This window comes from Dendrobates tinctorius, unplaced genomic scaffold, assembly GCF_039654945.1.
Source record: "Dendrobates tinctorius isolate UK_male_01 unplaced genomic scaffold, ASM3965494v1 ptg000164l, whole genome shotgun sequence".
NCBI classification, from domain to species: domain Eukaryota; kingdom Metazoa; phylum Chordata; class Amphibia; order Anura; family Dendrobatidae; genus Dendrobates; species Dendrobates tinctorius.
The window spans coordinates 146,171-167,743 of record NW_027361831.1 but is presented as its reverse complement, the minus strand read 5'-3'; positions in this window follow the sequence as shown (position 1 = coordinate 167,743).

Here is a 21,573-nt window from a genome sequence, read left to right as displayed (position 1 = left end):
GTACATTCACTCAGAGCACTACATTGTCCTCGCAGTGTACTGAGCCAGAATCTGACCCTGATGAGACTCAGGTGCCCCTTCCCGCATACTATACCACCATACACTGTGACACAGAGGAAGGTGCACATGACATTGAAGAGGAGGTGATGGATAACCCAGTAGTTGATCCAGATTGGCATCCATTGGGGGAAGAGGGTGCCGCTGCCAATAGCTCTGAAGAGGAGGAGGAGCATCCGCAGCAGACATCGACATCGCAACAGCTGTTATCTGGCAGGCCCGGAGCAGTCCAAAAACAGGTTAAAAAAATCAAAAGAGTTGCAGGACAGCTTGGCCAGATGGTCAAAATAGCACAGTGTGCAAGGCCGCAAAATGTCTTCCATAGTAGGAAGAGTGCAGTGTGGCACTTTTTTGAACAAAATCCTAATGATCAGGCCAAGGTTATCTGTAAGAAGTGCGCAAAGACCTTTAGCCAAGGGAAAAATCTGAGAAATTTGATTACCAGTTGCATGTTTAGAAATTTAACCACCATGCACTTGCAATCGTGGACGGAACACCAAACCTCCAGTACCACATGTGCATCTGCTCCCAAAGAAGGTAGTCAGCAACGCTACATTGTTTCCCCCACTGTAAGCCCAACGGTTAGCACAGCAGCAAATGTTGAGGTGTCGTTGCAAGGCCAAAGCAGTCAGGGAATCACAATGTTATATCAACGAAAGACTGAATCTAGGCCATCAGAAAGAACACCAACTCCATCACCATCATCAACCCTCTCTCAATCCGCCCTGTCCACCACCAGTTCCACCATATGCAGCTCTCAAGTCCAGCTCACCCTACCAGAGACTATGAGTAGGACAAGAAAGTACTCATCCTCTCATTCGCGTACACTGGGTTTGAACGCCCACATTGCCAAACTAATCTCGTTAGAGATGATGCCCTATCGGTTGGTGGAAAGCGCAGCTTTCCACGAACTCATGGCCTACGCAGTACCACGCTATGACCTACCCAGTCGCCACTTCTTTTCTCGCAAAGCCATCCCAGCCCTCCACCTTCATGTGTAAGACCGCATTGTCCATGCACTCAAGCAATCAGTGAGTGGAAAGGTGCACCTCACAACTGATGCATGGTCCAGTAGGCATGGCCAGGGCCGTTACGTGTCCATCACTGCGCACTGGGTTAATGTGGTGGATGCAGGGTCCACAGGGGACAGCGGTGGTGGGACAGTGCTGCCTAGCCCACGGTATAGGAAACAGCTGTAGGCGTTCGACCCTCCTCCTCCTCTTCCAGAAACGAAAGCTTGTCCACAGAGCGCAGTCGCACGAGCACTCCATCCGCAGCTGCCACTGTTACACACGAGGTGTCCCCCTATCGACCAACTAGTGGAAAGCGTCAGCAGGCTGTGTTGAAGATGATGTGTTTGGGCGACAGACACACCGCGGAGGTACTGGCCCACTACTTTCAGCGACAAACTGAGTCATGGCTGGGCAGTCTACATCTTGAGGCAGGCAAGGTAGTTAGTGATAACGGCCAGGATTTTGTGGCAGCCATAGCCCTTTCAAAACTCAGACACATACCTTGCTTGGCTCACACCTTGAACCTGGTGGTGCAGTGCTTCCTCAATAATTATCCGGAGTTAACAGCCCTGCTCCAGAAGGTGCGAAGACTGTGCACGCACATCCGCCGGTCACCGGTACACTCCAGTCGTATGCAGAAGCTGCAGCGATTGCACCACCTTCCCAAGCACCGCCTAATTATCGACATTGCAACAAGGTGGAACTCCACCCTGCACATGTTTGAGCGGCTGTGCGAACAGAGGCAGGCCAGAATGCATTTGTGGGAGGATACACAGCCAGGCACTTTGAGGGCAGACATGGAGTTGACAGGTGTGCAGTGGTCGAAGCTGAAAGACCTCTGTAAAGTCCTTCAGTGTTTTGAGGAATGCACACGGCTGGTAAGCGCAGACGACGCCATCATAAGCATGAGCATCCCACTTATGCGTCTGCTCATGCAAACTTTGACGCACATTAAGGAGCAGGCGTCTGCAGCCGAGGTTGACAAGGAGGAAGAGGAGGGAATCCTTGATGACATTCAGCCATTGTCTGTTCAGGGACCTCTCGTGGACGAGGTGGAGGAGAAGGAAGATGATGATGGGGATGATTATTTAGGGGAGGAGGATGCTTCTCGTGGGGCAAGAGAAAATGTTGGCGTGGCAAGGTCTGGTACAGGGTTTGTGCGTGACTGGAGGGATGTGGATTTGCCAGAAAGTGCTCCTCCACCCAGCACTCGCAGTGCATCATTGACACCGGGAACATTGGCCCACATGGACCCCCGCATTGCCAAAATGATGAACGATAACGACTACTGGTTGGCCAGCATCCTGGATCCACGCTAAAAAGGCAAGTTCCAAAACATCATGCCACAGGAGAACCTTGACCTAATATTGGCTAATAAACAAGCAACTCTGGTAAACCGGTTGGTTGAGGCATTCCCAGCACACAGCAGCGGTGATGGTTCTCACACGAGCCGTACGGGCCGGGGGCAGCTCGGAAGAGGTGTTCGTGGTGCACACATCAGAAGTGGCGTTGGAGACGGGTTTCATGACAATATTGTGGACTGATTTTTCAAGTCCCGCTCACACGACTGGTAATACTGCATCGATGGAAAGTGACAGGAGATAGCAGTTGTCAACTAGGGTTACAAACTACTTTTCCTCCCATATCGATGTTCTCCCTCACAGGTCATTCCCATTTGACTATTGGGCAGCTAAACTGGACACCTGGCCTGAATTGGCACAATATGCCTTACAGGAGCTCGCTTGCCCAGCTGCAAGCGTGCTATCGGAAAGAGTCTTCAGTGCAGCTGGATCAATCCTGACAGAAAAAAGGACCCGTCTGTTGACCCAAAATGTGGATGATCTAACCTTCATTAAAATGAACCATGCTTGGGTTTCCAAGGATTTTGTCCCACCTTACCCTTTTGACACATAGGTTGCCAGAAAACTGCCTCGCTTTTGTCCTCCTCCTCCTCGGACTTGCCCAATTTCACCTTTAGCAGCAGCTGAATGTCCCACATCAACATATGCCATTTTGTAAACCTACCTAACTGGGCTGCCTCCCCCCATGGCTGGGGTCACCTTCTAGCGCACGCAACCGTGCAAGTGCCGTTGCCCTGGACAGGTGGGTAGGCCGACTCTAGGGCGCAGGCACTGGCATAGGATCCCTCATAGTGCAATCAAGTGTCTCTGACGGTGGGGGTGCACACCCGCCGTCAGACACACCGCGGTACTATGAGGGGCCCAGTGCCAGTACCGATGCCCACGAGTGTGCCCCCCTTGCTTGGGCAGGGACACAGCATTTGCAATTTTTACCTCTCCCTGCTCCTCCGCTGTGTAGTCTGGGCTGTGAAATCCTTCACTGGGACTGCCACTACAAATTGTTTGAACTGAAAGATGATGGTTAAGATGTAGCTATGCCCTGTCCCGCTGGCCATGCTCTAGCTTCAGATGATCAATGGCCTCCATTTCTTATGGACATCGACTCACTGTTAGGGTCCCGACTTCGGCGCGCTCCTCCCAGTGCGTCCTCGGGTCCCGGTGCGTCCCCGCGCCCGGCTTCCGGTTTCCCCGACGTCGAGCACCCGCGCACTCTGGAGATCCCAGCGCTCTGCCTCCTGGGTAGTATGACGCGGTCGGCGCCGCCCCCAACATGGCGGCGCCCACTGGCTATTTAGGATTTGGGCTTTGTCAGGTAAGGTGCCTGACTGTCAACTTCGGTGACGCTGTCTCCTGCAGCATTCACTCTGACTCTGGCCCCCTTGTGTCTGCGCCTCCAGCGCTCTCTCTTTGTCAGCCTCTATCCTCTCTGCCCTGGTTGCTCTACTGTGTGTGTCCCTCTGTCCGCTTGCCTCCTGCCGTGTCTCCCTATCCTGCCTCATCCATTGTTTCCTCTCTGTTACAGCCTCTCGTCTGAGCCACCCTCTGAGCCCGCCTCGCTGTCCCTCCTCCACAGGTTCAAGCTCCATCGCTGTCCGGCATATCTGTGTATCCTGTCCTAGCTGACCCAGTCGCCCCTTTGGTTCCAGCTGTCACGGTTCTACCCTCTGTGGGCCTGCCCCTAACACTCCCTGTATAGGGGGTGGTCATCACCTGGGCTGCTCGCCCTCGGGGGCTCTGGAGCCGTGACCGCCGGGCTTACAACAAGAATTAGCGCAGCAGCGTGATACCCAGACCCACATTCTCACTTACATGGCGTCTGTGGACGCCCGATTACTCTCCCTACAGTCGTCCGCCTCTGCCTCCACTCCTGTTTCCCCTTCTCCTCCGCACTTAGCCAAGCCACCTTGGTATAATGGTCATGCTAAATTATGCCGGGGTTTTTTAAACCAGTGCCGCCTTCACTTTGAATTGCTGCCCCAACAGTATCCAACTGACCGGGCCAAGGTGGCCTTCATCATCTCCCATTTGGAGAGGGACGCCTTGGCTTGGGTCAATCCCCTCTGGGAGCTGGACGGCCCAGTGGTCACTCAGCTATCAGTATTTTTTGACACTTTTCGGCGAGTTTTTGACGAGCCGGGCCATCTCACCTCCACCACGGAGGCACTGTTCAACCTCTGCCAAGGTTCTCAGACGGTGGGTCAGTACGCCATACAGTTCAGAACTTTGTCTTCTGATTTAGGCTGGAATAACGAAGCACTGGTGGGCGCCTTTTGGCAAGGCCTCTCGGGCCGTATCAAGGACGAGCTGGCTGGTCGTGATACCCCAACAGTTTTGGAGGCTCTAATTTCCCTGGCCACCCGAATTGATCTCCGGTTCCAGGAACGAGCCAGGGAGAGAAGGGTTTCCCGTCCTATTTCTTCTGTTCGCAGACCGCCCAGTCCTCGACCGAGTACCTCTGCTCCTGTCTCCGTTCCCGAACCTATGCAGGTGGACCGCCTTAAGCTCTCGGACCAACGTCGTAGGGAGAGAGGTCTTCAGGGCCTGTGTTTCTATTGCGGCAGCAGCTCCCACCTACTCCGATCTTGTCCTAAGCGTCCGGAAAACTTCTTCGCCTAGGCCAGGTAAGAGAGGCCTCCCTAGGCACATGCGAAACCTCTCAACCCCTCACCTTGTCTGTTCTCCTGCGTGTGGGTGGGAAGCGGGCTTCTCTCACGGCCTATGTGGACTCGGGCGCCGCCGGAAATTTTATTAGACTTGAGGAGGTTAATACATTTTCTGTCCCTTTGAGAGCCCTGGAGAACCCCCAGGTTCTTGCGTTCATTGATGGTCGTCCCCTGCAGGAGGCCGTGACTCATGTGACTCTAGAGGTAGAATTGCAAATAGGGCCCTGCACAGGGAGAAAATTACATTTCTTGTTTTAGCAGGGATCTCCCATCCTATCCTCCTCGGTCTCCCCTGGTTGCGGCTCCACGAGCCCACGTTGGATTGGCATACTGGCAACGTTTTGCGCTGGGGGGAGTCCTGTCGGGCTCGGTGTCTGCTGTCGGTGGGCCCCGTAGGTAATCCCTCTCCTTCCCCAGTCCCCGCCGGGTTGCCTTTGGCCTACGCTGCTTTTTCGGATGTCTTTGACAAAAGAGAGGCTGAGACTCTCCCTCCGCACCGTCCCTACAATTGTCCCATCGAGCTGGTTCCTGGAACCACCCCGCCTCGCGGTAGAATTTATCCCCTCTCATCTGCAGAGACTCAAGCCATGTCTGAATATATTCAAGACAATCTAGCCAGAGGTTTTATTCGAAAGTCTTCATCACCTGCTGGAGCAGGCTTCTTTTTTGTGAAAAAGAAGGATGGGTCACTACGTCCTTGCATCGACTACCGTGGCTTGAATCGCATCACGATCAAGAACAAATATCCCCTGCCGCTCATCTCTCAGCTCTTTGATCATCTGAGGGGAGCGCGAGTGTTCACCAAGCTCGATTTACGTGGAGCCTACAACCTCGTGCGCATACGCTCTGGGGATGAGTGGAAAAGCGCGTTTAATACGCGAGACGGGCACTATGAATACTTGATTATGCTGTTTGGCCTCTGCAACGCCCCTGCAGCGTTACAGGAACTCGTCAACGACATCTTTCGGGATCTTCTCTACTCTTGTGTCGTAGTCTACCTGGACGATATCTTGGTCTTCTCCCCCGATCTGGCCACACATCGTCGAGATGTTCGCCAAGTCCTTCAACTTCTCCGAGAAAACCACCTTTTCGCTAAGTTGGAGAAGTGCATTTTTGAGCAAACTTCTTTGCCTTTTCTGGGATACATCGTCTCGAGCTCGGGGTTGGAGATGGACCCCGAGAAAGTCTCTGCAGTCCTCAAATGGCCACGTCCTCTTGGTGTAAAGGCCATTCAACGTTTCTTGGGATTTGCTAATTACTATAGGCAATTCATTCCCTATTTTTCGTCTCTGATTAAACCTATTACCGCGCTTGTCCGCAAAGGTGCCAATCCCATTCGTTGGCCTTCCGAAGCCCTGGATGCTTTAGAAGCTTTGAAACAAGAATTTGCTAAGTCACCAGTACTTCATCGCCCGGATACCAACAAGCCATTTATTCTAGAAGTCGACGCATCCTCAGTGGAAGCTGGAGCTGTTCTTATGCAAAAATCTTCTTCCGGCCGAACTCTCACCTGCGGATTCTTTTCCAAAGCCTTCTCCGCTCCCGAACGAAACTATGCTATCGGAGATAGAGAACTGCTGGCCATAAAGTTGGCTCTTGAGGAATGGCGTCACCTGCTTGAAGGAGCCATACATCCGTTCACCATCTTCACGGATCATAAGAATTTGGCTTACCTTCACTCCGCTCAAAGGCTTAACCCTCGACAAGCCAGATGGTCGCTGTTCTTCGAACGTTTCGACTTCGAACTTCACTTCCGGCCCGGGGACAAGAACATCAAGGCCGATGCCTTATCGCGGTCATTCTTATCAGTGGATAAGGAGGAGGGTCCTGCACATCTTATCGACCCTGCCAAAATCCTTACTGTGGCTCCACTAAACATGGTGTCCCCACCGTCCGGTAAAACCCTTGTTCGAAGTAGAGACATACTGAAGGTTCTACATTGGGGCCATTCGTCTAGATTCTCGGGACATGCAGGTGTTAAAAAGACTCTCTCTCGTCTCCCGTCATTATTGGTGGCCTTCTCTTCACAAGGACGTCCTGGAATTCATCGCCTCTTGTCCTCTCTGCGCCCGAAACAAAGTCCCTCGACAGCTTCCCTCTGGTCTCCTGCACCCTCTGCCTGTGCCTGCTAAACCGTGGACTCATGTCGCGATGGACTTTGTCACCGATTTGCCTCCATCTTCCAGATGTATGGTGATATTAGTGGTCGTGGACAGATTTTCTAAGATGGCCCACTTTATAGCCCTACCAAGCCTACCCACTGCTCCTGAGTTGGCGAAGATCTTCCTGCAGCACGTTTTCCGCCTCCACGGCTTTCCCCAGCACATTGTCTCGGACCGGGGAGTGCAATTTACCTCTGGTTTTTGGTGAGCTCTCTGCGGATTGTTAAAGATAAGTCTGGATTTTTCCTCCGCCTATCACCCCCAGTCAAATGGTCAAGTGGAACGAGTCAACAAGGCACTCACGGCTTACCTTCGGCATTTCTCCAATGCTCGCCAGGACGACTGGTTCTCTCTGCTTCCTTGGGCAGAGTTCGCCTATAATTTCAATTACAATGTTGTAAGGGTTCTCAAAGTCAAATCATACATATATATCCCTTAAAAATGGTACTTTATTGTTTAAAAAACCACAAATGTGGTATACACCAGAAAAAGCGTGACTAAAGATGAAAAACAAAAATCAAAGTGTTCAAACAAACAAGCCCATACTAAGGTGACACCTTGGAATCCCTCGTAAAGACTAAGCTGTATCCTGCCTGTCCGCGGAGGTTGGCACCCTAGGGGGGAACGTTGTGGCGCCCCCGCTCAACGATGGCTATCCCTAGGGGCCCTGATAAGCCCTACCGCCACTAGTGGTCCCTTCTACCCGATGCAAGATATGGGAACCCCTATCTCTAGACAGAGACCAAGCTGCTCTAAAGAGGACCCTGTGTCCCAAAACAAAGAGGTTAAAATTAAATAGAACACATATGGCAATCGGTGGTCAGATTAGAGCAAGAGACATCATAATAGAAAAAACAGTTTGTGAATAGTGCCTCAATCTCATGTAGAAGATCTCTTAATATACAGAAAAGGCACTGACTCTAATAAGTCATAACACACAGAACGGATAAAGGCTATATCCCATTGCTGTATAAATACAGAAAAAATGCAGAACTGCCACAGCGATACTCATCAGCATTTTCTGCCACCTGCCAACAACCAGTTAACGCCTCAACGCATTTCGCCTTATTAGGCTCATCAGGAGGCCCGATGCTGCGATATCTTGTGTCCCATAAAGGTGCAAATAGCTTACCGATACTCAGTGCAACTCCCCTCTTTAAAGCCGCCGCGCAGAGCAACAGCTCCGCCCACTCACGTTGCATGGCGTCTCTGCGCGCCAATTGCCTCGACACCCATCCACTGTTGCTCCAATCAGTTAACCAAACTCTTCAGCAGCGTCATGGTGACCAATCCGATGTCCTCAGGCAGAAAGTCTCCCAGCATTCACCAATCAGCAGACCTGAAACTGTTTGCCATGTCTGACATACACACAGCGTCACTGCTGGATCGCCAATCAAATGTCTGTGGATAAGCCATCTCACAGCGCTCTCAAAGCGCTGCGGCTTAAAATCGCTGTCCACTCCGAAGTATATCACCCACATGTAAAATACACTCTCCACATAAATCCACAGTAAAGCGCTAGGTATGGCATATAGACCGATGATCAGTAGTCTTAATATATTTTTCTTTTTTCGGCATGATGATTAGCATGTAGGTACGCCACTGTAAATCGCATCATAACCTTCAGCGGTGTGAACAGGAGTCAGTGGGCATGCCCCTCATTAAATGAATTGAACACTCTTTTACAATCAAAATATATATACCTATAGGAAAAAAGCATTATAGCACATATATATAGATCCTATAGTTGTTAATCCGATGTTAAATGATTCGCAAACATAGTTGGAGATAATAATAGATATGCATCAATATATATATACAGCATCCCTAGCACACACCTGTTAAAAAATTATGCCAATGGAGCTGAGATTAATAAGAGCTGCTCACATTAATTAGAGAGTGGATCTAGATATGGCAGTGAGGAGGGGAATTTTTTATATATATCCAATATTCCATGACAATGCATGGGAATCCCATTAAAAATGGGAAACACAAACAAAACCCAAAAGACCAATATCCTCAAAGCAGAACACATTATTCTACTGTGGCTCATAAGAAACAGGCAAACGACAGTTGCTCATTCAGCCCCCTCGGCTCTAGGGACTCCATCCTGAATATCCATTCACATTCTCTCCCAAGAATCACCTTGTCCACATTACCTCCTCTTGGGTTAACATTAACAACCTCTATAGCACAAAATTTGATGTCACCGAGGTTGCCTTTATGGCACGTCCACATATGCATTGCAAGCGGGGTTTCTCTTTGATGCCTTATGTCCCCAAGATGTTCCCCCACTCTTCTTCTGAACTCTCTCCTAGTCTTACCTATATAATTTTTAGGGCACGAACACGTGGCCATATAGATGACCCCTGTTGTCTTGCAGTTAGAGAAGTCACGATGATAGAAAATCTTGCCTGTACTCGCACTACAAAAGGACTTCCCTGGTCTCATATATTTACAAAAACTGCAATCCCCACACTTAAAAAAGCCACAGGGTCTCCTATCTAGCCATGTCCCACCAACCCCTGGTCTCCTATAAAGGCTATGGACCAGCATGTCCTTGATTGATTTGCCCTTTCTAAAGGTAATATTGGGACGCTCACCAATGATATTTTTCAAATCCGGATCTAACCTAAGGACATCCCAGTGCTTGGACAGGACCTTCCTGACCTCCTGATGATTTACATCAAAAGTCCCGATGACTCTTATTATTTCTGTCGAGTCTCCAGTCTCTTTCTGCAGCAATTTACCCCTGTCTGCTTTCCTTGCAAAGTCATACGCCGTGTTTAAAACATGTTGTGGATATCCCTTTGCCTTAAATCTACAGAACATGTCACCAGCCTGTTTATGGAACAGGTCATTCCTGGAACAATTCCTCCTCAATCGTAGGAATTGTCCCTTCGGGATGCCTCTCTTGAGGGGAACTGGGTGGTGGCTCTGCCAATGTAATAAACTATTTGTACTTGTCGGTTTCCGAAATATACTAGTGGAGACACCTCCCATTAGATCTTTTTTGATTTTAATATCTAAAAATGGTATTTCGGTTTTATGAATTTCTGAGGTAAATCTCAGGTTCACATTATTTTGATTCAGTTCTCTTACAAACTCTTCAAACTGATCTTTTTCCCCTGTCCATATCATAAAGACATCATCTATGAACCTGTACCACAGAGAAATCAGACCGTGCCACCACTTCTCTTCTCCTCCAAACACAATAGTCTCCTCCCACCAGCCCAGGAACAGGTTTGCATACGAAGGGGCACAGGGGCACCCCATCGCAGTGCCCCTGAGCTGGTGGTAGAATTTTCCATCAAAACAGAATGCATTATGGGTCAATACATATCGCAAGAGCGAGCACAAAAAAGTATTATGCCCTCTACAAGCTATTGACCTCTGACTCAAATAGTGTCCCACACCTCTGATGCCTACATCATGTGGTATATTGCTATAGAGGGCTTCTATATCAATAGAAGCCAACCAAGCATCCCCCTCCAGATGTACGCCCTCTAATTTTAGCAATAGGTCGGATGTATCCCTTAAGTATGATGGCATAGAGACCACAAAGGGGCGTATTATCTGGTCGATATATAAACCGCTATTTTGTGTCAAAGAGTCCACACCTGATACAATCGGCCTCCCTTTGAGGGGATTGAGGCCCTTATGTGTCTTTGGCAATGCATAAAAAGTGGCTACCATTGGAAACTTAGGAATAATGAAATCAAATTCAGTCTTTGAGATCAAGCCCTCCACTAGGGCCCTATCCACAATCAATTGCAACTCCCCTTTGAAGGTGACCATAGGATTCTCTTTTAAGACCTCATATGTCGAATTATCCTGCAGTATAGCCTGGCACATTTTCCGGTACTCAGCGTGGTTCAAGATTACCATATTACCCCCTTTGTCGGAGGGTTTCACTACTATTTGATCATTTTTCTTTAAGGCCTCAAGTGCTAGTCTCTCACTGGTCAACAAATTATCATTATTCTCCCATTCTGGTCCTGTTAATCTCTTAAGGTCCCTTTCTACCAAACTGGCAAAGATATCAATGTTTCCCATATCCCCCAGAGGTGGCATCTTTTCGCTTTTATTTCTTAAAGTAGTAAAATCTCTTAAGATCTCTATGAAACTGGAGGTGCTTTCGCTCTTTTAGTAGGGCCTGATATCTCTCAACGGAATTTTGTAGTACTCCCTCCCTTCCAAGGACGTCCTGGAATTCATCGCCTCTTGTCCTCTCTGCGCCCGAAACAAAGTCCCTCGACAGCTTCCCTCTGGTCTCCTGCACCCTCTGCCTGTGCCTGCTAAACCGTGGACTCATGTCGCGATGGACTTTGTCACCGATTTGCCTCCATCTTCCAGATGTATGGTGATATTAGTGGTCGTGGACAGATTTTCTAAGATGGCCCACTTTATAGCCCTACCAAGCCTACCCACTGCTCCTGAGTTGGCGAAGATCTTCCTGCAGCACGTTTTCCGCCTCCACGGCTTTCCCCAGCACATCGTCTCGGACCGGGGAGTGCAATTTACCTCTGGTTTTTGGTGAGCTCTCTGCGGATTGTTAAAGATAAGTCTGGATTTTTCCTCCGCCTATCACCCCCAGTCAAATGGTCAAGTGGAATGAGTCAACAAGGCACTCACGGCTTACCTTCGGCATTTCTCCAATGCTCGCCAGGACGACTGGTTCTCTCTGCTTCCTTGGGCAGAGTTCGCCTATAACAACCACTCTGGCGAGGCTTGCTCCAAATCTCCTTTTTTCGTGGTTTTTGGCCAACATCCCAGCATCCCTCTCCCTGTTTCCCCTACCTCGGGCGTGCCGGCAGCAGATTCCTTGTCCACGGACTTTTCCCAGATCTGGAGGGAGACTAAAATTGCCCTCGAAAAAGCCAGCCTCCAGATGAAGAGGCATGCCGACAAAAAGCGCTTAGACGTTCCTCCGTACAAACCTGGAGATAGGGTTTGGTTATCCTCTCGGCATATCATGTTAAAAATTCCTTCCTATAAGTTAGGTCCACGGTACATTGGTCCCTTCGAGATTCTGAGTCGTATCAACGACGTAGCCTATAAGCTAAAATTGCCCCTCTCTCTAAAAATTCCCAATTCCTTCCATGTATCCCTCCTCAAGCCTGCAGTATTTAATCATTTTCACTCAACCTCAGCTCTGACTTCCCAACCTTGTAGTTCTGATAACATTTTTGAAGTGCAGGACATTTTGGCCATGAAGACAGTTAAAGGAAAAACGTTATTTTTGGTTGATTGGAAGGGTTTCGGTCCGGAAGAGAGATCTTGGGAACCCCGGGAGAATATTAATGCCCCTCTTATTATGAAGCGATTTCTCTTCAACCTGGGGAGGGAGGGGAGTAAGAGGGGGGGTACTGTTAGGGTCCCGACTTCGGCGCGTCCTCGGGTCCCGGCGCGTCCCCGCGCCCGGCTTCCGGGTTCCCCGGCGTCGGGCACCCGCGCACTCCGGAGATCCCAGCGCTCTGCCTCCTGGGTAGTATGACGCGGTCGGCGCCGCCCCCAACATGGCGGCACCCACTGGCTATTTAGGATTTGGGCTTTGTCAGGTAAGGTACCTGACTGTCAACTTCGGTGCCGCTGTCTCCTGCAGTGTTCACTCTGACTCTGGCCCCCTTGTGTCTGCGCCTCCAGCGCTCTCTCTTTGTCAGCCTCTATCCTCTCTGCCCTGGTTGCTCTACTGTGTGTGTCCCTCTGTCCGCTTGCCTCCTGCCGTGTCTCCCTATCCTGCCTCATCCATTGTTTCCTCTCTGTTACAGCCCCTCATCTGAGCCACCCTCTGAGCCCGCCTCGCTGTCCCTCCTCCACAGGTTCAAGCTTCATCGCTGTCCAGCATATCTGTGTATCCTCTCCTAGCTGACCCAGTCGCCCCTTTGGTTCCGGCCGTCACGGTTCTACCCTCCGTGGGCCTGCCCCTAACACTCCCTGTATAGGGGGTGGTCATCACCTGGGCTGCTCGCCCTCGGGGGCTTTGGAGCCGTGACCCAGAGGGTCCACTTCCGGGTTGTTCTCTAGCTTCCCCGTAACAGCAACCGTAACACTCACAATGACATGCAGTGGTGGTTTATCATCAGCTTTCACAGTTTTCCTACTCACAGACGTGTGACATTCCGGCGCACATTTTTAAATGTGCCCTCTCATGCCAATCAAATAGAATCTCCTACGGCCTGTGACTTCTGTCTTTTGCACTCCAAAGTTACGTGACACATCATGTTAGGCAGTGAGCACCATGTTTACATCGCTCCCTGTGATAAAAATTTGATGGAGATGCGATACAGCAAGATTTTATTCACAAAAAAATGTTTTCACTGTCTCAACACACAAATTAATTGAGGGTCAGCATCGTCTATGACAATTGTGACGGAAGTTATTCCCGTGATTAGTAATTCCTAGATTTCTGCAATCACTAGACTTTATGTCAGTAATTGTATGCATCTCATTTCCTATTGCGGAGAGGCTGGACTGTCTTACTGAGACAGAAATATATATGAAGATTTAAAAATAACACCAAAAGTGTATACTGGTGGACGCTTCAAATACATTTCCTTTTTTCCACTTTTTAGATTGTAGTCTAATTCATACTGAGAACACGGAGATTTTAAATGTTTAAACTCTGCTATATATACCTGCTATCCAGTGATAATGTACCCTTTCTCAACTTTGTACAATCTGGTCAAATCCATACTGGGCCTGAGACCGTCTGAGCCTGCCTCCTGATCTATAGACATAGGTTTTTAATGTGTAAACTATGCTATACATACCTGTAATCTGGTGATACATTACCTTTTCTCACCTTTGTCCAATCACGTCTAATCCATACGGGGCCTGAGACCGTCTGAGCCTGCCTCCTGATATATAGACAAAGGTTTAAATGTGTAAACTATGCTATACATACCTGTTATCCAATGATACGTTACCCTTTCTCACCTTTGTCCAATCACGTCTAATCCATACTGGGCCTGAGACCGTCTGAGCCTGCCTCCTGATATATAAACAAAGGTTTTAATGTGTAAACTATGCTATACATACCTGTTATCCGGTGATACGGTACCCTTTCTCACCTTTCTACAATGACGTCTAATCCATACTGGGCCTGAGATCGTCTGAGCCTGCCTCCTGATATATAGACATAGGTTTTTAATGTGTAAACTATGCTACATATATACGTGTTATCCGGTGAAACTGTACCCTTTATCAACTTTGTACAATGTTGTCGAATCCATACTGGGCCTGAGAACGGCTGCTGAGCTGTTAAGCAAGCTACAGCACCTGTAGTTTGGACACGTAATTTTTTCATTTTTTCAGGAATGACAGTTAGGCCTAATTCCGGAATTGCGGTTGACCTGCACTTACTGGGAAATCATCGTTTGCGGGGAATAATTGGAATCCCAGATCCCCATCACTAACGGTGTTCAGCGGGTTATCTGCACCTGTAAGCGACAAAAGCTGGTCCTTTCAGTGTAGCGCGCATGCAGCCCCAGACATGTAAGGGAATGGTAGACCTGTTATTGCTCGAGCTCGCGTGGCAGAGCCTCGCTTATCCCTCTAGTAAGCTTGACGCGTACCGCGGGGGCATGCCGGAGTCTCGGTCATTAACGGAATAAAGCTGAGAAATCGCTAGCACAACTACAAACGGACATACCACACCACACATAGAATCGACAAAACTTTCAATGTGTGCATCTTTTCTTTAGGTGGCATGGTTGTGGTTTCCCGGGTGGAGTCCAATTAAGCCACAGGCTCCACTCCTGGTGGTGCCCTTTTGGACATTCCTTTAAGCTTCAGCTTTGCAATCATACTGCCCCCGGAAACCAAAAACTATATTGTGGTGTGATCCATCCCGAGCAAGTGAGTGTCTATGGGTTACTCCTGCAATTTAGATGTACATTTAAAAATTACACCAACACTGTACACAGCTCTACGCTTGTGATACATTACCCATTTACTGCTTGTTATATTCAGGTCTAATCCATTCTGAGCGTCTCTGTGTTACTGATGGAATATATAGGGAGATTGACAATTATCCTTTGACTGAATAGAGCTGTACGCTTCTGATACAGTGCCATATATCTGATGTTATTTTGGGTCTATTTTCTTCAAAATTTTGAAGTTTGCTGGAAGAGGCCACGGACGTGGGTGTGGGGGGGCTAGCTGGTGCTGATGGTGGTGGTGGTGCATCTGCTGGTAGTGGCTAAAGCACAATAGCAGCTAAGGCAGGAGGTGTTGAGCCTGCATCATGGTCTGGCTCCGGAACACCTGGAAGGCTACCTTTTCTGGGAGTAGGTTGACCGCTTTTAAAGCCGGAGCATGAGGAACTGGTTTTGGATTACATTGCCAAAACAGACTCCAGCAAATATGCCATCCCATTCTGAAGTTTCACAAAATGCAAGCACTGAGTCGTCAAGTGCTGGCTCTTGGTCAGGAAGAACCCCTTTCCTTGTGTCCTTCACCCCCACCAAAAGTGAATGATGCTGCAGGCCACACTTCACATTAGTCCATGTAGCTCTTTCTATCATACCATGCCTGGGTTATCAAGTCAATTCGTGAATTCCCCAGTCCAAGATGAATCTGACATGGAGTGTGGGTGGCCAGCCATGGCAGTGGGGTTAATCGCTACCGGGCCGGTGTCTCACAGGGATGTGTCACGGTGGTGGTGACCCGTTCCGTGGCCCTGGCCGTCCATGCAAAGGGGTGAATAATGTTTATAGGTGAATGATACCTGACGCCACCTGTGGTTTCTGATTAGATTGACCAGCGCTGCAGTGTTGCTTCTCTGGGACAGATGTTGTGGTGCAGCTAAGATGTAGAAGGCCTGCAAAGGTAGGGCCGAAGTCGCATGGTATATGAAAGAGTTGGTAGATGGTGTGCAGTGCAGGATTAGCAGAGCCGTGCGCCAGGCGCAGGAGAAAAATGACAGACACAGTCGTGCAGTTCCTTTACCTGTACTTGGTAAGTGCCGTCCAGGACACAGAGTACAGATGGAGAAGGAGTTGGTCCACTTGGAAGCCAATTTCGACATCTCTCTCTGCAGATAGGTAGCGTGGCCTCCGTTGTAGCGCTTATCTGAGGTACTCGCAGTGCTGAGTTCAATGAGGTTCCCCCTGTTGACTCTCTTTTGGAACTTTCTCGTATGGCAGGCAGCCGTAGCCTTTTCCTTCTGGCTCCCACACGTTGATGCTGGGGTGTTATGAATGAGTCACCGTAGGAGGCAAAAACAGAAATACTAGCTAAGTCCAGAAAACCAGAGAAGTTGGCAGCTATTGGATTGCAGACCCCTGAACCTATCAACAACAACTAGCAGTAGCCGTGGGGGGTTCCTACGGTGCCCTAGACCCCTCGATCACAGCCGGAGAACTACATAGCCTAAAGACAGAAAGGGAAATCTAAACTGCCCCAGAGCAGACCCCAAAGCAATAGGCAGCCCCCAACATATAATGACGTTGAAGCAAGATGAAAAAACGCTCACACAGATAGAAAGATAGGCTGAGCAAATGATGGGGCCCAAGCTAACTAGATAGGACAGGATAGAAAAGCTGCTGTCTGTAATCCGCCAAAACCCTATCAAAACAAGAGCCAACAGCTGATAGGGAAAAAAGCCCTGAAGACGCTAGGCTTCAAAAAGACTATATCAGCACTCAGGTATTTTCTGAAGACAGAGCAAAAAGGAATTCAGTTCACCCCAGCAGGGAATGGCAGAAATCAAGGAAAACAATGCAAAACAAAACCAAAACACAAATGCAAAAAGTAGAGCAGAAAACTTAGCTTTTGAGGAGCAGGAATCAGACTGGTCTCCTAGAATCCCTCAGAGAGATCACCAGCAAGGCAGAAGGGCGTCGGCTGCCTTATATCCAGTCAATAATTCCCGTCACCCAGTCATCATCATCCTGCCCAGGTGCTTGGTAATCAGCCTCACTACCTTCCTTCACCAGAAGAAGGAGTTCATCAGACCTCAATGGTGAAGGGGAAAATGAACTCACAACAGTGGGGCCTCCGAGCCTTAGTTGGGTACAGCGCATTTACAGCTGTTACTTCCTCCGGTTTGTGCTGCAGGAACGTCAGTGTCCCTACAAACTCGGAGACCGGAATCTGGACCATGCGCTCCAGCTAGGAGTAAGCCCTAACTCTGCTCATCCTCCAGCTCCCCTTCTCACATCCACACACTTCCCCTTCCCTTCACAGACTGCCCTAACTTACCTCCTCCTGACCACAGAGAGCAGCTCCTCAGCAGTCAGGTTCAGAGGTCTCCCTGCTGGCCTGGAGTGGGAAATGTGTTGTGTGTTGGTTTAACTGCTAGAGAGATCCTTCGCTGCTCCCAAGCATGACAACACACTCCCTAGGAGGAAGGTAATGTCACAGTGGCGACCGTACTCTTGGGGATGCCACAAGTGCACTGATGCCAAGCCACTGCTAGATGATTCTGCTGGTACATTGACCCAGACCACTACATTCCCCTCGCACTCTACACAGCCAGAATCTGACCCAGAGGAAACTCTGGTTCCCCTTCACGCATACTATACCACCTTACACGGTGACAAAGAGGAAGGTGCAGATGAAAGTGCAGGTTCGTTGAGCAGGTGGGGGGGCATACTCATGGGCGACGGCACTGGCACAGGGCCCCGCATAGTACGCAAAAGTGTTTCTGCCGGTGGGAGGCCCACACCCGCCGTCAGACACACCGCCACACACTGCCGTACTATGAGGGGCCCTGTGCCGGTGCCATCGGCAACGAGTGGGCCCCCCTTCTTGCTCAGGATCACAGCACTTGCAAACTTGAAATACTTACCTCTCCCTGCTCCACCACCATGACGTCTTCCGCGTGTCCTGACAGTGATATTCTGATCAGAGAGCGCAATAATATCACGTCTGTACGCCCTCTGCCTAAACAGCCAAGTGCAGTGAGATAGTAGATAGGGACGACGAGAAGTCCAGACTAGTACAGGGATTCCCTAGCGAGGAGACTTATTTAATTGTTTTCAATGTTGGGACAGCAATTTTTGGGGAGCACTATACTCTGGAGAATAATATATGGGGCCCACCATACACTGGAGCATTCCAAAGGTGGACATCAGACACTGGAGCAGCATTTACAGGGCCCATTATACACTAGTGCATTAGAAATGGGGCCCATTATATATGGAGCATTATTTGGGCCCATAAGACAGTGGAGCTTCATCCATGGGGACCAACATATACTGTAGCATTATGTGGAGCTCATCATATACTGTTTCAAACATTATATGGGACCAATGATACTGTATGGAGAAATATATGGGCCTCATTACTCTGTATAGCGCACTATGCGCTGGCCATAATACTGTATGGAGTAATATACTGTCTGTTTTTGGAGCTATTGGAGAATTTAAAATGGATATCAGTCATGAGATGTAAAAAGTGAAGTATTTTTCATTGTACTATACCGCTATTTCTCTGCCGTATCGGAGCATCATTAGTTGTCATATGTGTTAAAGGGGCACTCTTTGGCCCAGGGCCCATGAAAACCTGGTGCCAGCCCTACCCCCCCACAACTTTAGCCAAATAACTCCCAGTTTTCAGTGCGTAACTAGTATTATGATGTAAATTAAGGTTGCCAAGCTTCAGTAATAGCAATTTATGCTTTTGCCATTCAAATGGCCACTGTAGGTGTGTTTCCTGTCCTCCTCTCACTGCCGACTTTTATTCCCCATTGATTTACATTGGGTTTCGTGTTTCAGTCGGACCCCCGACTTTTCCCTATAGTCGGCCGATTTCGTTCGACCCGACTTTTGCGAAAGTCGGGTTTCGCGAAACCCGACTCAACCCGAAAAAAGGCAAAGTCACTCATCTCTAATATTTACGGCTCAATTTGTGAAGCACCTGGGGGTTCAGAGTGCTCACTATGCATCTATATAAGTTCCTTGGGGGGTCTAGTTTCCAAAATGGGGTCACTTGTGGGGGTGCTCCAATGTTTAGGCACACAGGGGCTCTCCAAACGCGACATGGTGTACGCTGACGATTGGAGCTAATTTTCCATTCAAAAAGTCAAATGGCACTCCCTCCCTTCTGAGCCCTGCCGTGTGCCCAAACAATGGTCTATTACCACATATGAGGTATCGGTGTACTCAGGAGAAATTTCCAACAAATTTTAGGATCCATTTTATCCTGTTGCCTATGTGAAAATGAAAAAATTGATGCTAAAAGAAAATTTTTGTGAAAAAAAGTACTTTTTCATTTTTATGGCTCAATTTGTGAAGTACCTGGGGGTTCAGAGTGCTCACTATGCATCTAGAAAAGTTCCTTGGGGGGTCTAGTTTCCAAAATGGGATCACTTGTGGGGTTGCTACAATGTTTCGGCACACAGGGACTCTCCAAATGCGACATGGCAACTGCTAAATATTCCAGCATATTTTCCATTCAAAAAGTCAAATGGCGCTCCTTCCCTTCTGAGCCCTGCTGTGCACCCAAACAGTGGTTTATGACCACATGTGAGGTATCGATGTGCTCAGGAGAAATTCCCCAACAAATTTTAGGATCCATTTTATCCTGTTACCCATGTGAAAATGAAAATATTGATGATAAAACAAAATTTTTGTTGGAAAAATTAAACTGTCTATTTTTTCTTCCATGTTGCTGTAGTTCCTGTGAAGCACCTGAAGGGTTAATAACATTCTTGAGGCTGTTTGCCCACAATGCGATTTTTAAGCATTTTTGCCGTGATTTTCGGCGCAAAAACGTTTAAAAATCGTCTACAGAACGCCCCCCATGCATTCCTATGGCATTCCGCACATGCTGTGTTAATGCTGCGCTTTTTTCCGTGGAGGAATCGCACCGCGGAAAAAATTGTTGCATGCTCATTCTTTTGTGCGGAATCGCAAAGAATTGCCGTGATTCCGCACCCATAGGAATGCATGAGAATCGCTTAATTCCCGCATGTGGCTATGCCCACCATGCGCGAAGTGAAGCGTCTCATGTGTGGTTGGTACCCACGGTGTGGAGGAGAGGAGACTGTCCTTCAGGCCCTGGGTACCATACCCCTGTAAAAAAAGAATAAAAAATAAAAAATAGGGGTATATTTACCTTCCGACGTCCCGCGCTGCATTCCCGGCCTCAGCGTTCCCAGTAATGCCTTGCGGCAAGGTCCTGTGATGACGTAGTCTCGCGTGACTCTAGCGGTCACGTGAGATCGCTATAGCAACGCGAGACCAACGTCATCACAGGTCTCGCAAGGCATTGCTGGGAGCGGGAGCGTCGCTGAGACAGCGCGGGACGTCGGAAGGTAAATATACCCCGATTTTTTATTTTTTTATCATTTTTAACATTCTATCTTTTACTATTGATGCCGCATAGGCGACCTCAATAGTAAAAATCTGGTCACACTTGTCAAACACTATGTTTGATGAGTGTGACCAACCTGTCAATCACTTTCCAAGCGATGCTTCAAATCGCTTGGAAAGTGCTTGAATATCGCACGTGAAAATCGTGAACATAATCGCGGTAAAATCGCGATAAAATCGCGCAGAAAAAAACGCGCAATTTCTGGGAAGGAGTCCGGTTTTCATTGTCCGGATTAAATCACTACGTGGGCACATAGCCTGAATGTGGTTTTGAGTACCTTGAAGGGTGCAGTTTTTAGAATGGTGTCACTTTTGGGTATTTTCTGCCATATAGACTCCCTCAAAATGATTTCAAATGTGAGGTGGTCCCTAAAAAGAATGGTTTTGTAAATTTTGTTGTAAAAGTGAGAAATCGCTGGTCAACTTTTAACCCTTATAACTTCTTATCAAAAAAAATTTTGATTCCAAAATTGTGCTGATGTAAAGTAGACATGTGGGAAATGTTATTTATTAACTATTTTGTGTCAAATAACCCTCTGGTTTAACAATAAAAATTCAAATTTTGAAAATTGCGAAATTTTCAAAATTTTCACCAAATTTCCGTTTTTTTCACAAATAAACGCAAAAATTATCGACCTAAATTTATGACTAACATGAAGCCCAATATGTCACGAAAAAACAATCTCAGAATCGCTAGGATCCGTTGAAGCGTTCCCGAGTTATTACCTCAAAGGGACACTGGTCAGAATTGCAAAAAATGGCCAGGTCATTCAGGTCAAAATAGGCTGGGTCATGAAGGGGTTAAAGTCATGAATATGCGCATATTTATTACTTTAAAGAGCGGTACCACGTGACCGCTGAAGAAAGCCTGAGACCGGGAGAAGCAGGAGGGCTGCAGAGACCATGCCAGGAGGGGGTAAGTATACGCTACATTCACCTGTCCTCTCCTCCGTGTACTCTGTGATGTTCAGGTCAGAGGGCGCAGAGACGTAGTT